The sequence below is a fragment of the Molothrus ater genome, chromosome Z (genome assembly GCF_012460135.2).
Source record: "Molothrus ater isolate BHLD 08-10-18 breed brown headed cowbird chromosome Z, BPBGC_Mater_1.1, whole genome shotgun sequence".
Classification (NCBI taxonomy): domain Eukaryota; kingdom Metazoa; phylum Chordata; class Aves; order Passeriformes; family Icteridae; genus Molothrus; species Molothrus ater.
The window spans coordinates 5369775-5387432 of record NC_050511.2 but is presented as its reverse complement, the minus strand read 5'-3'; positions in this window follow the sequence as shown (position 1 = coordinate 5387432).

Sequence of the window (17658 nt, the reverse complement as noted above, 5' to 3'; positions counted from 1 at the left end):
ACAATTAGCTCCAATATGCAAATGGAGCAGAACTTATAAAAGTGAGAGACCCCATGACTGGTCGTGCATTTTGGGACCATTTTGGTTCATATTGGGTGCAGCCCTGTCTGGGCTCTTGTGCTGCCCAAGTTGGATCCATTGAGGCCTTTTAATAAATCCTTATTTTATTTAACTCTGTCTAGCCTCTCTTCTAGGTCAACCTTCACAAGGCATCACCAGAAGCCTCTCAGCTCAAAAAGGGATCCTCTTGGGCCCTGTGCACAGGCAAACCATCAGGTTCAATATTGACATTTAAACACTGAATTGTCACTTCTCTCTTTCCTGAAGGAGTTTATCCTCTGAGCTGCTCAGATAATAATGCAAGCAAAAAATAAGCCAATAAAAGAAATAAAATATATTAAAAACAATTATCTGATTAAGTAATTTTAAAATAAACTCTTAATCTAAGGATTTCAGCCTTCTACTTTTATTAACTCATTTTTTGCCTATAAATTATTTTATTTTAATAGCCAGTCACCTTGGTACCTTAATTTAGTTGTTTTTTGCGTTTTTTTCTTAAACTCCCATCATCCTGGATTTTTGATTTTTTTTTGGTTGTATGGAGTTTTTTTCCTCTAGACAATGCAGCTCAGAAGTTTTCATGCATCTCCTTGACAGATACAAACATTATTCCCATTGTGTCCTTACTGAATAAAATATTTAGAGTGCAGAGCTAGCACTGGAAGATTGACTGTATTCTAAATGAACTTTCTGATACCAAATGTAAAACTAGGGGGAACAGAGCACCAGTAATGAAGTGAAATACAAGGTCAAGTATTGGAAATTAATTAGTGAGTTCATCAACAACAATTCTTTGATGGTCTGAACTGCTTCCAGAAAGATAAGGAGAGAACAATTTGAGAAAATAACTGTTTGAGAAAACAATTAAATCCCATCCCATACTTGCATAGAATTATTTTATATTCACATGCAAATCCTAAGACATGGATACACTCAAAATACTAATGCCCTATATATGCACAGACTGTTCCTGTTCTTGTTAACACCGCAATGAATCAGAGGTAAATTAACAAGAGATCTACAATACAAAATTGACAAGAGGTCTACTGCCATGATACTGAGGAAATTCAGACCATATATCTCTGACTTTCATCATCCATATTATCAGCAGCAACATATTTGCTACCTATAGATCTTCGCAGTTTTGGATGTTGCATGAAGATGTAACCAAACTTAGAACCTTTACCAGCAGGCGACACTCACCCATACAATATGGGTGGACAGTAGAGTACCCACCATCTTTCTAAGTGGACCTATCTAGACTCACTTTCATTGTATATCTCATTGTAAATTTCATTGTATATCAATGTGACTTCATTGTAGCTTCTGAGAATTTATATAACAAGCTCCATTCCTGCTGTGCTTCTTAGTGGAAAAGAACAGGAATTAAAATTGAAATCGTCCATGGGTGCTCAGGAATGAGTAGCCAATATAGAGCAAGTAAAACCAGATTATTTCTTCTGTTTTCCAGCTAAACCTGTTGGCTCGACCCACTGATTAAGCAAGCAGACAGACAACAAGTATAGATTGGTGCCTGTTAGCTCTGTTTCCAGGCTGTTCTGCCTTTCATCTTTATCTAGGATCCCAATAAGGATAACACTGAGATATTGAATTGGAGTTTGAAGAAGCTGGGATCTTTGTCATCACGATGATCCTTGCTATTGAGGGACAGGAATGCCAGCAGGAGTTGCTGCTGCTGCAGGCAGATGCTAACAGTGCTGGCTGCGTGCCCGCGGCAGCACACGCTCCTGCAGAGCCCCCGCCGCAGCCGCCGCCACCACAGAGCAGCAGAAGCCTCATCCACCAGGTTCCCACGTGCACTGAAGTCACCGGGAGTTTACTCCCCAGGTGATTTTCCTCTCTTGATTTAGAAGGAAGCAGAGACTCATTGAAGTCACCTTCTTTTGCTGCCTGCTGTTCTATGCCACTTTGAATTTCTTCCCTAGGATGGGGCCAATGTTTCATTGATTCTCTTGACTAGTGGCACTTGGGTAGCACAGGCTGAGATGTGAGCAGAGAATGGTCTTAAATTCTTCCTTTCAGTGAATAATGGGCCGTAGAAAAGAGTTTATTGTTTCTGAGATAATGCTATGTGATGACTAAATCTGGTGAGGAAATGGCCATCCAAGCATTACTGTAATAATGCAAGCACTCATTTATTTATCCTTTGATGAGGTTCCAAAGAGCCTAATCAAGTTAGAGACTCTTTATTGTTACTTTTCCTAGGCAGGATTTTGACAACTTATTTGATGTTTAAAGTAGAATGTTTTTAGCTATTAGTTTGATCTTTATTTTATATTTTTTGACTCATTAAAAAATGAGACTGACTATAGCCACATGTTTGTGATCTGCAGGAAATGCTGAACAAAATGTGTAGTTTTCTTACATCCTCTTCATGCCGAATAATCAAGATGTGAGATTGTGTCTATGGGTAAGACTGAGGGGGTTCAAGAGTTTAAGTATGTTGAGACTCTGGTCTAATTTCACAGTCAAAACTCCCTATATATTCAGTATGAAGAAGCAGCATGCACCAGCAGGGGAGGATTACAATGTGAGGTATTAAGTGTCTCAATTAGCAAATAGCAGGAATCCTCTCCAGCTTGTTCATCTTTCTTCCCAGTGGCATAGCATATTCTCCTGGGAATCAGAGTGCTGGACTTTGTGAATCAGAAGAAACTGGTATTGCACACACAAAAGGGATTTGGGGTCAATTTCAAAGGAATGAAGGTGATACACATAGCTTCTTCCCTTTCCAGAGGAAATCAGTTGAAGACAGCCCAACATGAGTCACAAAAATTTACTTATCACTCTGGCTATTAAAAAAATCAGAAGCACTAGAAAAAAGAAAATTCTGAACAATTAAGTCTCTGAATTGCAAAAGTGCCTCTGGTCAGTGTCCTCAGGCACTGCTCCTATAGGGCAGTGTCACTCTTTTATGTATCTTTTGTGAAAATATGTGTAACTTGCAACTTCACCTCCCTTCATATACTGACAACATTTTTCTATGACTGTATCAGTAAAGTCAATACAATTTGGATCCAGTTTCCTGAATTCCCCCACTATGCTTTAAACTGATTCCAGGCAAACAGACCACCTCAGGTGCCAAAACTTTCTAACATATTTCAGTGCACTGATCAATAGGTTTGTTTTTGGTTTTTTTTTTTCCTTTCCTAGTCACACAAGCTGCACAAGGTGAAAAAAAAAAAGCCAGTGAATTAATATTTATTTTGCAACATAAAAGAGCCCAGCACTATCTACAAATGTTATAATTAATTGGGATTAATTTCATGTGGAAAGTTTGGCTCTGAAGGTGTTGATGGAGTAATACATCAAAGAGGCTTCACCTCTCTAAAAAATCAATGCTAAAGTAACCTTGATTACTGTCTCTGTTGATGTCACACATAACACTAATCAGTCATCGTTTGCACTGAACACTATCATGAACAAATATTATTTGTTCTCTTATTGGCATTTTTGAGACCCTGGGATAAAATTCACTGCAGCTCTCTGAGAGGAGGTTTTCACCTTAGGGAAATTGTACAGGTTGTTCAGGAACACATGGTCCAAGAGAAAAATTGAATGAATCTGAAAATCGAAAATAAGGAGACATACACTACCATGGAATAAGGGGGCACTTGCCTTACTTCATTTCTTCTAATCCTTCCCTTCCTCTTCTCTCTTTTCATCTTTAATCTTTTTCTCCTCTATTTGTCTCTCTATCTCACTCTCCTTTTCTTCCCCTTTTCTTCCCCTTTCTTGACTTTTCTTCTCACTTTCTCACCCCCAACTGAGGACTAGAAAGTACATTTGGCAGTGGCAGATTTCTGGAGGGAATGCTTTGCAATACAAGCAGGGGATCTCTAGAGATGCTGGGTCTGAAATACCTGACCTGTGCCATATCTAAGCCTAATACAACCAAGCAAAATATCAAAGTGAAAGCACCCAGCTCACCTTTAATAAGGCTTGCTATCGATTTTTGTGATTGCTCCTTTTATTCTTCAGAGCAAGCAAACATCTGCCACCCAGCTCCTGCTCTGCTGTCCCCTCCCTTTTGATTATTCTTATTACTTTTCAGGCCCTCAGGAGTCCCTCCTCTCACCTTTCAAGTTCCTGTAACTGATTCAATCCCATTTATTTCAGTGCGGCAAGTTCATGCCGCTTCAAGCACACCCTGAAAACAATTTTTGTATTTATACCGGCTTCAGGGAATCTTGGATCAAGCTTTCAAGTATTAGCAAGGATGCGTTCACATCTTACCTGGGCACTCCACACGGTGCCTCCTGACTAAGGCTGTACTGAAGTGGCAGCTCTCACTCCCTCCCTTGCCCTTCTTGTCTCGGCAGGCAGCTGGAACTGACACGTGGGCTGAGCACACGTGATGGCATGAGCCCTCTTTGGAGTTTGTCCCACCCATGCTCCTTCTCTCCTGCTTGTCCACACTGAAGAGTGTTTTGGCTTCATCCGTGATTTATCCTCCTCCTTGAAGAAATAAAAATGGGTAGGGATGGGGTCAGTGTACAACCAGGCATCATGGATACAAGGCTTAAATCAAAAGGACGTGTGAGGAGTTGGATTCCAAACCAAATCTGTTCTTACATAAAGAAATCCTCTGTGGATCAAAGTTATAACTAAGTTATTCCACCTCTACTCACATCCCATCTTCCTTTCTCCCCCCACATATTCATTGTGTGTATTCCCCCAGGGATAAAATCCAGTTTATGCATTTTTGTCATGAGAACAAATGACAGAGGAAAGAAGTTTGTGATAGCTTCTTATATTTTTCTAGTTTAGATAGAATAAATTAACTCAAAACAGAAAAATATCTTAAGATGCCTCTGTCACAGAAACAGTCAAGCATGACTTATGGATTTCAGCTGATGGAAAATATGTTAAAAAATTCATCACGATTTTTAGATACAGTCTGAATAGTAAGTGTTTATTTACCAGTTGGAAAACGGGGCTTTAGATCTCCTGTACTGGTTCTGCTTAGTATAGCAGATGGTACCCCTATAGTGCCACAGTGTTTTCAAAGCCACATTGAGAAAACCTCCTTATTTCAATCCACACTACATCTGTCCCTGAATAGGATGAATTAACCACAAACACACAAAGAATGAAAACAAATTTTAAACCAAAAACTGAGTGGCTATGAAAAACGTACATACTGCAAATGTGCCAGATTCCTTTATTTAGAATAAAGAATAGCATTGCGGCCTTTTATTTTGTCAAATATAATTTTTTAGTGAGGAGAAAATGTTGCTTTTCACATTTAATGTTGAGTTGTGAACTGCGGTCATTTCCCTCGCCTTTGTCAAAACACTGGACAGCAGCAGGGAAAAGAGGAGGGGATGGCAAAGGTAGGGGAAATAGATCTCTTGTTGATGCTCCCAGGATCCAAGGCAACTGGTCAGACACGCATGGATGCTTTGGGCTGGCAGCCTGGGCACAGCAGATGTTGCTCTGGACCCTGGCTCTTTTCCCAGGTCTGGGATGTCATCTGGCTTATCTAGTCAGGCCCCTTTTCTTTACCAGTCTTTGTAAGACTGGGCAGAGCTAGACAGGCTGTCTGGGCTTATCACACTGATAACCATGCAGCGCAGTAGATCTCAGAGACAAGTGATAAGCAAAGAAAAACACACACACACACACACACACACACACTCAGAGGAGCAAAAATGGCTGTGGAAGAATAGAAAAGAAAAGGGAGTGTTCAGTTCTTCGTTGATTCAGTGGTAAATGCCCATAGAGTGCTACTGAGGACATAATGTTTGTGAAGATGGGATGATGCATGAGGCCAAGAGACTTGGAAAATATGCAAATTCTATTTTGGCCTGCCCAGGAGAATTTTCTGTATTTTTGATGCATTTTTTTAATGATGCATTTTTGCAAAGATGTGAATGAATGGATGAACTCTCCAAATGAAAAACACTACCTGATATGCTATTTTAGCCCCATTTGTTTATTTTTCTTTTGTTTGTTTGTCTGTTTCTGCCTTTAAATTTCACTTCTATATTTTTTGTCAAATTTCCCCCTATTCCACCACTATTTTTTTGGATAAAAGTATTTACTGTTTTCTTAGAATAATCTTTTCTGACAGGTAAGATTACTTTAGGAGAGGCCTGTTGAACTATCAGCATTATAACACCTTTTCTGTCATGTCAGTGCTTGACTGATCCCTTGATTGCTTTGGGATCAATTAAAATTCCTTTTTTTCCCTTCCATGGGCAGGTAAAGCAGGAAAGGTAAGAGTAAAGCTGAAAACTGGACCCAAAAAAAGAAACATAATTAAAATATTATTGAATTTTTTTTTTCTCATCTCCCCACAAGTGTTTTCCAGCTAAATGAGATTTGAATATAAACAATCTTTAATAAGAGAAAATAATTAAAAAACAAAAAGAAAAAAAATGGAAAAATTGTGTAGTTTGGATGATCTCTTTCATTGAAATTTCTTAGGTGTTTTCAAAGCATACTAAACATTGAAGAAGTTAAGTTGTGGTCTTAGTTACTGCCATAAAAATGGTAAAATTTAACAGGAAGCAAGGTGGCAGAGTAATAGACCCAGTCCTGCAAAGGCTTCTTGGAGAACAAAACTGCATTCAAACACCAACAGGCACCAAACATGAAGCTTTCAACCTAATCCTTGGTGAAAAAATAATAAATCTTTTTTGTCTTACAGACAAGTAAACATTCCTGTTTGTCTGTGTCGAGGAAGTCTATCTTTGGTGTTTAGAAACCATCTGAATTATCTTATATTTACTGTACATAACTTTGCATTAAACCCCATTTATTTTCACTGTATTAAATATACAAATTTACAATGTAACAGTGAATCATGAATGAGAGATCCAGATCACACAAAAGCATCATTCTCTGTATCTATTTATAATCAATCAGCAGTACCACAAACACACAGATCCCATCCTTTTGCTAAGACCTTGTGGCATTTGCACATTATTTTCAATGACAATCACAAATACAAATGTTTGACAAATATAAGAGTTAGTGTTGATATCCACATGCACAAGGGACATGGCAGTGATTTCCAGATGCCCAGCTGGAATTATTGTCCCTGCTTTAACTATCCTGCCAAACATTTCTCCAATCCTGTGATAATAATAATAATAATGATGATTATGATGATGATGATGAGGATGATGATGAGGATGATGATGATAAATATCCTTGGAGTTAGCAGTCATAAATGGGCTGAAAAAGAATTAAATGGAGAATAAGTGAAAGTGGGTCTTCAGCTGGGTTACTCAATTTCAAAAGGGAAAACTTTGACAAATTACATGAACAAGCAAGTGAAGTCAATGGAAGCAACGAGCTCAGGGGCTTGCAGTGTGACAGGTTCCTCTAAACTCTTTAAGTCAGCAGTGAAAAGTTATCTGAAACTTGCACATCAAGCAAGTGAGAATAAAACTTTCAGAAAAGGTTTCCAAAGGCATTTGGATGTATAGCCACCTCAAAAAGGACATTAGGAGTAAGCATAAAGCCCGCGAGAAACTGAGGGAAAAAAGGGATTGATCAGCAAGTAAAGGTACACCTTAGAGGTCACTAAGTGTAGAAATAATGCAGGAATTGCCAACAGCCACGCTGAGGTAGGTCTTTCAAAGTATATTAAAACAAATAACAAAAAAAGCTCTTCATCCACATAAATAAAAAAGAGAGCAGCAAAATAGGAATAGTATCATGTGTGGCAGAGTTGGGTAGAGAAATGCAGTATATGTCTGGTTCTAGGTATTTAGACTCATTTTCCAATAAAGGATCCTTGAACAGACAGGAGAGAAAATAAAAGTACAGAAGTGAAAACAGCTATATGCAAGAGAAAGAAAACAAATATTTTATCTAAATACATAAAATAATAAATTAATTTAAAATGTAATTAATTAATAAATTGCACCCTTTCTGAAATGCAAATTAACCACTGACAGGTAAGTCACTATAGGCTAATATTAGTAAAGAGTAACAGCTGGTCTATGATTTTATAATGTATAAATTATCTGCTCCTCAGTGGCAAAGCTCTGAAGGCATGAGAAGACTTCTCCTCTCTTGACAATTCTCCATCTGAAGCGTTTTGTGTTTATCCTGGGAATTAGGAGAGGTGACATTTTTACCTCTCTTGGCACAAAGGGACTTGAAGAGGCAACATAGCTGAGACAGAGCAGATGTGTTTCACTTCTGACTGACTTAGGGCAGATAGGGTTTGCCACTTCCCTCTGCTCATCCTGGCCCAATCAATGAGGGCTGAGCTCAGTTTTCATATCACCTCAGTGGGTTTAAGTGCCTGGATTCTGCCTGTGAAGTTATTTTATAAAAGGTGGGGCTTTTTGCATCTTCTCCTCCTTGTGCTCCTCATCTTTCTTCAAGTGAGAGGTTCTGGTAATGAGCTGCTTAACTTCTCACTGTGGAAAATGAGGAAAGAGCCTGCAGGCTGCATTTTATATTCAGCCTTTCTTTTATGGCTAGCCCTGTGTACTGAAGAACTGAAGCTCAGGTTTCTTAGATATGTGGTGAGGGTATTTGGTGCCAGTTGGAGGTACTAATTGTCCTCTCATGATCTGCATAGTGAATTAAGTACAGCACATGGACAGAAAACAAACAGCAGTCCACTAATATTTATATAAATAAGATCTTTTTGCAATAATCAGATTTCAGCACTTTGTACTCAGGTATCCCAGATCCTAGTTTCATATTGCTTAGATACACTCTGTCTCCCACCCAGAAACTCTGGCTTTCTTTTGGCACTGTGGCACAAAACATAAAAAAAAGAAAAAATAAAACATTAAAAAGAAAAAAAAAGAAAAGAAAAAGAGATCAGAGACTTGGATTAAATCAGATGGAGAAGAATAAAATCATGTTTCTGGCACAAATGTTGCAGTAGAAACAACACAAGGCATCACTGCTGTCCTAAGCCTGCCAGCTTTGTTCTGGGTACAGACATGCAGACCAGAGAACCCCAGGAATCTCAACAGGGACAGTACTTTGTTTCTGATTCAGATTTGATATGCACGCTGAAAAATATAAAAAAATAAAATGCTTGAGCACATTCAACTCACACAACTTCTCAAGACAGAACTATTTGAAGACTGTGGAAGCTTCTGAATTTATGTTGGGGACGTATTTGGCAGATGCATCTGAGTGAAAATCCAGTGTAGGAACTTTATTTGGCAATATAATTTTATATAGGACAAGGAGATAGACTACTGTTTGGATAGTTTAAAACAAAAAGAAAGAAAATGTGATTTTCTATTGTTAGATATAAATAATAAATATATAATATATATAATATATCTTATAGAAAGTATAATTATCTTCTATAAGATATAAATGATAAAAAAACTCATCAAATACTTGTTCATAGAAGTATAAGAATCGAATGCTTTAAATAATAAATTTCTTGTTTGAAAATCTTTTTGTTTTGTTTTGCTTTATAATACCGATTTCTACCAGCAGGACATTAAAATATATTATGAAAGATTTATACTTTCATTAATTCCATGGCAAAGGTCATTTGTATCACTGGGTAAAGACAATGAGAAATGCTTTTCTTGTGAAACAAGGGTTCTTAATGAGACCACCTACTCTTTTCTTCCCTGCTGAAACCAGTTAGATGTATCAATTATTTGTTTTAGTAGGAAGAGCTGTATAATAGTCAAAGAAAGGATGTAAGCCAAGTCATATACAGAATTACTCTAAGAGGATCTATATTTCAAATATTAATCTGTAAGAGAAAAAGCAGCCTTGCCCTGGATAGGGATTGAGTAGCTCAATTCTGTGGATTTCAGCAGAGCTCCACCAAGTTTTGTGTTTCTGGATATTCAGCAATTATATGGAAAATGACAGGTATCTAAAACAACGTTTTGGTGAGACTTTCCAGCACGCTGTAACGTCTAACTTGATTTGAACCTATTTGTACTCTAGTGCTTTGGAAGAACCCCGAGGTTTCTGTCCTTCAGAGGAGGCCACAAAAATAATCAAAAGGCTGAATTTCTCTACTATGAAGACAGGCTGAGAGAGTTGGAGTTGTCCAGCCTGGAGAAAACAAGGCCAGACCTCACTGAGGCCTCCCAGTACCTGAAAGAGGCTTGGAAGATGAACTTTTCACCAGAACTTCTGCTGACAGGAATGATAATGGCTTTAATCTGGAAGAGAGTGGTTTCAGATTAGGTATTAGAAAGAAATTATTGATTGTGAAGGTGGTGAGGCACTGGAACTGTTGTCCAATAAAGATGTGAATCCCAGATCCTGGGAGTGGTCAAGGCCAGGTTGGATGGGACTTTGAGCAATGTGGTCTGGTGGAAAATGTCCCTGCCAGTAGCAGGGCAATTGAACTAGATGATTCTTAAATGTCCCTTTCAACCCAAACTATTCTATCTTCCATAAGTTACCAGAAACATGACTTTTTGAATCAGGAAAGCTTAAAAAAATATTAAGAAGTTTAGTTCATGGCCTGGTTTTTTGGTGGTTTTTTTTTTGTTTGGTTGGGGTTTATTTTGTTGTCTTTTTTTTCTGTCTACTACCACAAGCATTTCCTCCTGAAATGGAACTAACAGGGTTATACAGGGAAACCTGCATGTGAAAGATTGCAATCTGGTGATCTGTTCTTTACAAGTTGTTGAGTTGCTGGACCATTTCACTGCACTGACCACCTGCTAGCTAGTGGAAAAACATCTTGAATTTACCCTGGGTATGTCAAAAAGTTTGACCAAAAGATCTGTGAAGAGAAGAATTGGTTTGGGGACAGATCCTCATGATTTTTGAACCTTCAAATGGTGAAAAAAGAAAGGAAAAGCCTTTCAGCAGTTCTTACATTTATGTGTAAATGTTAATTGTTCCAATGTTAGCGTTCAGAAACACATAATCACATAAGCAATTATATGTGGTGCTTTTTATTTAAGAGCTCTGGGAATCGGGGTAGTTTTCCACCCGAATCTGATTCCGACCATACATTCGAGGTGAACGTGTTTTATACTCTATTGTTATATAACTTTCATGTTAGTTATTAAACTTATATTGTTCTATTGTATACACAGATTTCAGCTAAACATGGCTTCTCATGGTTCCCTCCTTAAATTTCTAACATAGTTTCTCATGATTCTTCTTATGATTATACAATAATTATATTTAGCTACTAAACAATTATCACATCTAACAATTATATCATTTATCATACTGCTTATGCAGGTGCAGTGATCTGAGAAAACACAAAGGCTAACATTTTCAAAGTCAATCTTTAACATTTTCCAGGGTTCCACTATCACCAAAGTGGGATTATGATGAGGCATGATAAACTGAAACATCTCTGTAGCATTGCTTTCAATTCAAGAATGGAATAAACAAAGAACCCCTTGGGTGAGAAAAGGACTGACCAATTCCTAAACCGCTGCTCATCTGAGAAGATCAGAAACACTAAAGGAAGCCACCCAAATTCTGCAAACAGAGAGGTGTCTGGCTTTCCTCCAGGGTGCACAGCAATCACACAGGGATTACAGCCTCATGGAGGCTGGGGTGACTGCGGAAGAGTGAACAAACTATTATTAACTACAACCACGCGCAAATCTCAGGCTCCAGGCAGAAGGGATTTACATCCTGCTGGAGAGCGATGGTCATACACGTGTCCCCTGCCCATCCTTAAAACCACATGGATATGACATTCCAACTTGAACACGTGAGCAGCCCAAAGAAGATAATGCCACAACATTTGCCTGCCCCAGCTGCCTCCCCAGGCACAAGATCCTCGTGGTGACACTCTCATCCCCACTTAGCAAAAGTATTTCAGATGCTTCAGCACAAGTTTGAAACTACTTTCTTCGTGGAGCTCCCCATGAACTGCCTGCTGATAGGTGTTTTTCAAAATGCTAGTGACATCAAGAAAGAAAGGCTATAGTTGCTGTTGAAGTCACAAATGGGGGAAAGAAAGGGAATGTGAAAATTCAGCTGAGCTGTTCTCATCTAGGACTTGTGTGGTTCTCTTTTGTGAATGTGTTTTTTGTTTGTCTTTGAATTATTGCCTGTGAACAACAGAGATTTATTTCTTTCTTTTTGACTTCTTTTCCATCAGCAGCGTGCTATTCACTCCCTCAGAGCAGTGAAGGTTCTGAACCTGGAATTTTGCACAAGAACTTAACTCTCATACTAAGGGGAATTGCCCCAGTGAAAGCAGTGAGAGTATCTAATACTTGATCATGAGTTCTACTGAAAGATATTTCCTTCAAAATGAAAGTTCAATCCCAAATAATTTCATTCTTAAAAAAATGTTATATAGAGCTTTTAAATTGTAAATAAAGATTTTACATTGCTGATTTTGAAACCACAAGTATATAGATCAATATTGCGATAGGCAAAAAACCCCAAACTACCAAACACTCTATATTGTAGGCATGAAATTCCTTTTGAGCCTGGCCCTTTAACAGATTTTGTTTGTCCTTTTAACTCTCAGTAGATACTGTGTATAGCTTTCATTGTGAAATTAAATTCACAATGTTTCATGCAACATGATTATTCCTTTGCCACCAACTAATTATCTAAAAAACAAAACAGAACAATAAAATATATGAATTATTGCAGAACAGCCATGGCAGCTGCTTGCACTTTTGCAAGTTTCATTTTATTTAAGTAATTTTCATCTCTCAGCATTTTTTTAAGTTATTGAGGGATTTTTTTTTCTTAGTTTTTGCTTTGGTTTAGAACCTTTTTTATGTTTTAACATAAATAAATATATATGTATATGTAAATAGGTGATCATACACACATCATACAAAATTCATGTGAGGTACAGGAGCTAAACATACAGTAGTGGCTGGGAGTGAACATTTTTTAAGGAGAAATATACTGTAAAAATATATTTCAGTAAGACAACTAAAATTAAATATTCTGGAGGAGTAACTTATATTGTAGGAAGAAAATTATAGATAACACAGGCAAATATTGATACACCATAGTTACTTAATTCCTGCCTAATTACTAAAAAGATTTATAGGATCATGGAATTGTAGCTATAAACCTTATGGTTTCCTTGGCAAAAGTTCAGCTGATTAGTTTAAGAGAGAAATGACTTAGAGAAAACAAGATTCCTGACTTTGGTGGGATTAGATAGAAATTCTGGTCTCCAGATAATTATCCAATCAGGTCAACAACTGGAAGAATATTAATGGTCACCATCAAGGGGATTATCTCCTCACTTAAAGATATACTTATGTTCAAATATTTTGTTAAATGCAGCCTTCAAAACCGGACAGACATGAGAAAATGTATTTGTATGCAAATTGTGCTTTCTGCTTAAAGTTGCTAATCATGGCCATTTTTGTTGTAATTTTATGTTTCCCCATGTGGAAAAATGTGACTGTGGTGCATTGAATACACAGCACAACCAATTTTGTGTCACCTTAACAACAGGCTAACCATTTATTAAATATAGTAAGGCTAGTCCAAAGAAAGATAACAAGCCAGCTGTCTCAGTGGCTTCCAAATTGCTTGCTATCACCCAAAATAAATTTTATCCTGCTCTCGGACACTCTAATGACCATGCTTCCAGTTCTATACTGTCAATTTACATCAATAATGCAAGTGCAAAATTAATATCATGTCAGTGTGATGCATCATCTGAGAAAAATAGAAGCAGACTGAACCTATTCTGTAGAGGACCTAAGAATGACAAAAAACTGCCATGTTCTGAACTGCATCATAGCTGATGGCAGGTGACAGTCAAAGTCTTTTCACAATTGCTGGGAGGTAACAAGGACACCTTTGTCTGTTCATCTCAGCAGAACTGGCTAAAGGGAGATTCCAGATTCATTTTCCCATTTGAACTTTAACATTGTAATAGCAAAAAAAAAAAACCCCAACTTGTGACTACAAAGAAAAAGGAAGTATTTACATAGAACCTCTTTTAGTGCTTTACCAGCAACCACAATGCTGCTTCTTGCAAGAAACTCCAAAAAGAGCTCGCTCCATTCTTCAGACCCCCCACACTAGAGTAATCTGCAGTACAGTCACTATTCCAAACATCTGTTATTTTTCTGTCTCTTTCTTTTTCTTCTTTTCTTTATACAAAGCCACACTTGGTGGTTTTCAGCTGCTATCCAGTTATTTGGCAGAAGGATGTGAGAATCCAGCTTCTTACGGGTTTTCAGCGTGTGTGGGATCGAGGTAGCACAACAGTTCCCTCCTTTTTCTGAGACTGCTGCCGCAGCAGCTCCAACAACAAAAATGCACTGTCGGCGGTTTCTTTATTTCCATCTTTGTAGTTTTCTTGGCACCGAATTCTGGAATGGGTAAATTAAAATGGTGTCTGCCTAATCCCTCTGAGAGATTTGTTTGCAACTTAGACTACAGCATTTTTCTTGAGAAGACTTAAAAGATGTCATTTTTTTTAAAGCTGGATTCTCATTTTGGTGTAATCAGTTTTCATATGTGACATATGAAATGTGTTCTTTAAGCTCTAAGGTACAAGTAAAGCAGCAAGGAAGTTCACCTGATAACATATGAGACACATATCACAACAAGGACTTTATTTCATGTTTCATTTCCTTTAATAAGATCATCTAAGAGACCACAGGAAAAAATGTATGTCATCTTTGAGGATTTTTTTTCTTTTCTTTCTTTCTTTCTTTCTTTCTTTCTTTCTTTCTTTCTTTCTTTCTTTCTTTCTTTCTCTCTTTCTCTAGTTTCCTTCCTTCCTTCCACCACTTCCGCCACTTCTGCCACTTCCACCACTTCTTTCTGCCACTTCCTTCCTTCTGCCACTTCCTTCCTTCTGCCACTTCTGCTACTTCCTCTCGTTCTCTTGCTCTCTCTTTCTCTCTATCCTTGAAAAGACCTTTTCTGTGCTTCTGCATTCAAAAACCACACTGTCGGATGGTTCTGGAGAATCAAGTTTTCTGTATATAGAAATAATATGCAATAAAAATTACTCCTTGTACCAGAACTACAGTGCTTGCATGGAAAACCATTTCCAAATCTAAAAGATGTCTCGTTCTCTTTAGAAATTGGATCTTTGAAACTTCTGTATCAATTATGAGTTTGGCAGCTTCTTTTGAAAAGGTGCAGATACTCTGCCATTAAACCATGGTCAAAGTTAATAACGATGTTTAAATAATTAGTTCGGAGAGTACCAGAGCTAATAAATACCTGCTTCCAGCTCTTCTTCTTTCTCTCTGTGTAGCTTTCACCACATGAATTCTCTGATGTTTAATAAAGTATGAGCATCTGAAGGTTTCACTAAGGGGAGTATGACAACAGTGTCTTTCAAGTTGTATGTTTTCCCAGAATAACCAGCATTGTAGCAGCACATGACAGAATGTCTTTGAAACTGTTACTTTTCTGTTGAATTTGGATGAAGTCAACCGGTTGTGTAAAAAGATATTGTTGATGGACAGAAAAAGAGTGGGAGAGAGCATATATTGGATTCACACACAAACACAAAACGCAATTATTCGGTATAGACTATAAAATGCAATATATTCCAAATGTGATTAAACCAACTGCAGACATCTATATAGCTAGCATCTATGGCTGAATTTCTATTTAAACTAAAAAAAAAAAAAGTTATTTGAGAGAAGACACTGATTTTAGTAGCGGAGTTGTGTTGCTCTCTTTGTCCCTTTTCATTTCCATTGAATAAAAGAGGGCCATGGATGTTTCATTCAGATGCTGATTGTCCACTGTGTTTCCTCCTGGGCCCATCCCATCCAACAGTACCTCTACTTTGTATTAAAAAAGCACCTTTACTTTCTAAGGTATTATGCCTATGCTGTTTCAGCCAATCTTATTCTCAAATTTACCAAAGGGAAATGGAGTGGGCAAAAAGAACTTTTTTTTTTTTTTTTTTGTCTAAGCTTGTTTTCTACACACAGCAAAAAGCAACTCATGAATCAGGCAAAGAAATGTATTGCAGACCCTTCAATGTAATAAATACCCCCTAAATTCAAATGAAATAAAGCAAGTAAGGAAAGTATCTTTCTCAGTCATTTCAGTGTCCTTTGTGAGTTCTAAGGCTCCCCCACTTCTTTAACAGAGATTTTATTTTTGTTCCATTTCTTCCTACACAGAATGTTATGCTACATTTCTTTCCTTGTGCTCTCTCCTGAGCACCTTCTTTGAGTATGTGAAATGATGTGAGAAGGATCTATCTCTCCTGTTTGTTTTGTTTGGTTGGTTGTTTTTCTTCCCCCATTTCTCTTTCCTTCCACATCTGCAAAACGTTCAATTTCTGTTGAAGATTTGCTATGCCGTGCAGAATGTGAAGGATGATGAGTTTGAAAAAGTTGTTGTGAACATGGAAATGGTAGACAAAATTGTAGACAAATCATGAAAATAATAGATACAATCCTAGACAAACCATGAGATAGAGATAGAAGGGAGGATTATGTGGTCTAGATCAAGTTATTGTTTATTGCAGGCTATTAAACATGACTGAGTTGCCTTTATGTTAATTACAATACTATGCATCTGTCAGACACACATCTGTCCAGAGGTGTCTGGAGACTGAGAAAAAATGACAACTCACTGGATTTTTTCAATTTAAACATTCTCATCTTTTGTTAAGCAAGTAAAATGAGTAAGTAAAAGAGACACCTTCTCTATAATTGTAATTTATCTCCCTTCGTTTTTCATTCATTTTCATGCTACAGTTTTGGTCAATATCTAGGTAAAAAAAAAAAAGTTTACAAACTTTTCCCTCCTGTTGCATCCAGTTATGGTGTGCAAACTGGTATCAGCTGGTTTCATAAACAGGAAAAGTGAGCTTCTCCCTAGGAGTCTGAGATCTGGAAGATTATCTCCCTCTCAAACTCTGTCTCTGTAGGCAGCCTGTAAAATATCACATGAAATAGCACTGAGGCATTCAAGCTCACAATTCTAAGAAGTCAGAACAGAAGTCTGAACAATTTCATATTTGTACCACTGTAGCCAATGAAGAAAATATTGAATTTAGGTATGAGTAATAGGTCTAAGATAACCTCAACAGAATGTGAGCTGAGTCATCTAATCAGCCTTAAATGCTTCAAAGAATTTCGTGGAAATTTGATTACATCCAGAACATTGTATTCTGGGTTTTTCTTCATAAAAAAAAATAGAAGACTTGATCATCTGCTGAGGATGAACATCTTCAGTGTTTAGAGATTCCACTGAAACTTCAGTCACTTGAATAGTTTTTTTCTCTTCCATTTGGTCAGATTAAGTTTTGACTTTCCCCTCTCAGCTCAAGCATGAGATTTCATCCAATTTTTATGGCGTGAAATATTTCATTAACAGTACAATCTACCAACAGCACAGTAAGAAAATGTTTCCAGACTGGTAATTTGGGCCTTGCTGGTGAGGCACCATGTCAAGTTAAAATACACTGCTATGGTTGTACTGGTCTCTGTAGGACCAGGACAGAGGTCCCTACACCACAGTCCTGTACACTGAGGATGTACTCGGTCCAGGCAGGGGAGCAAGAGGTCAGCATCTGTCCCAGGACGGAGAAAAGGGACCAAACTCATCAAAGCAAAGCCCGTTTTCAATTGTCTCAGGTGGCCTCTAAAGTAAAATGTGTCTGAATCACTGTTGTAAACCACTCATGATATAAATGTTTTTGTGCCAAATATCCAAGTG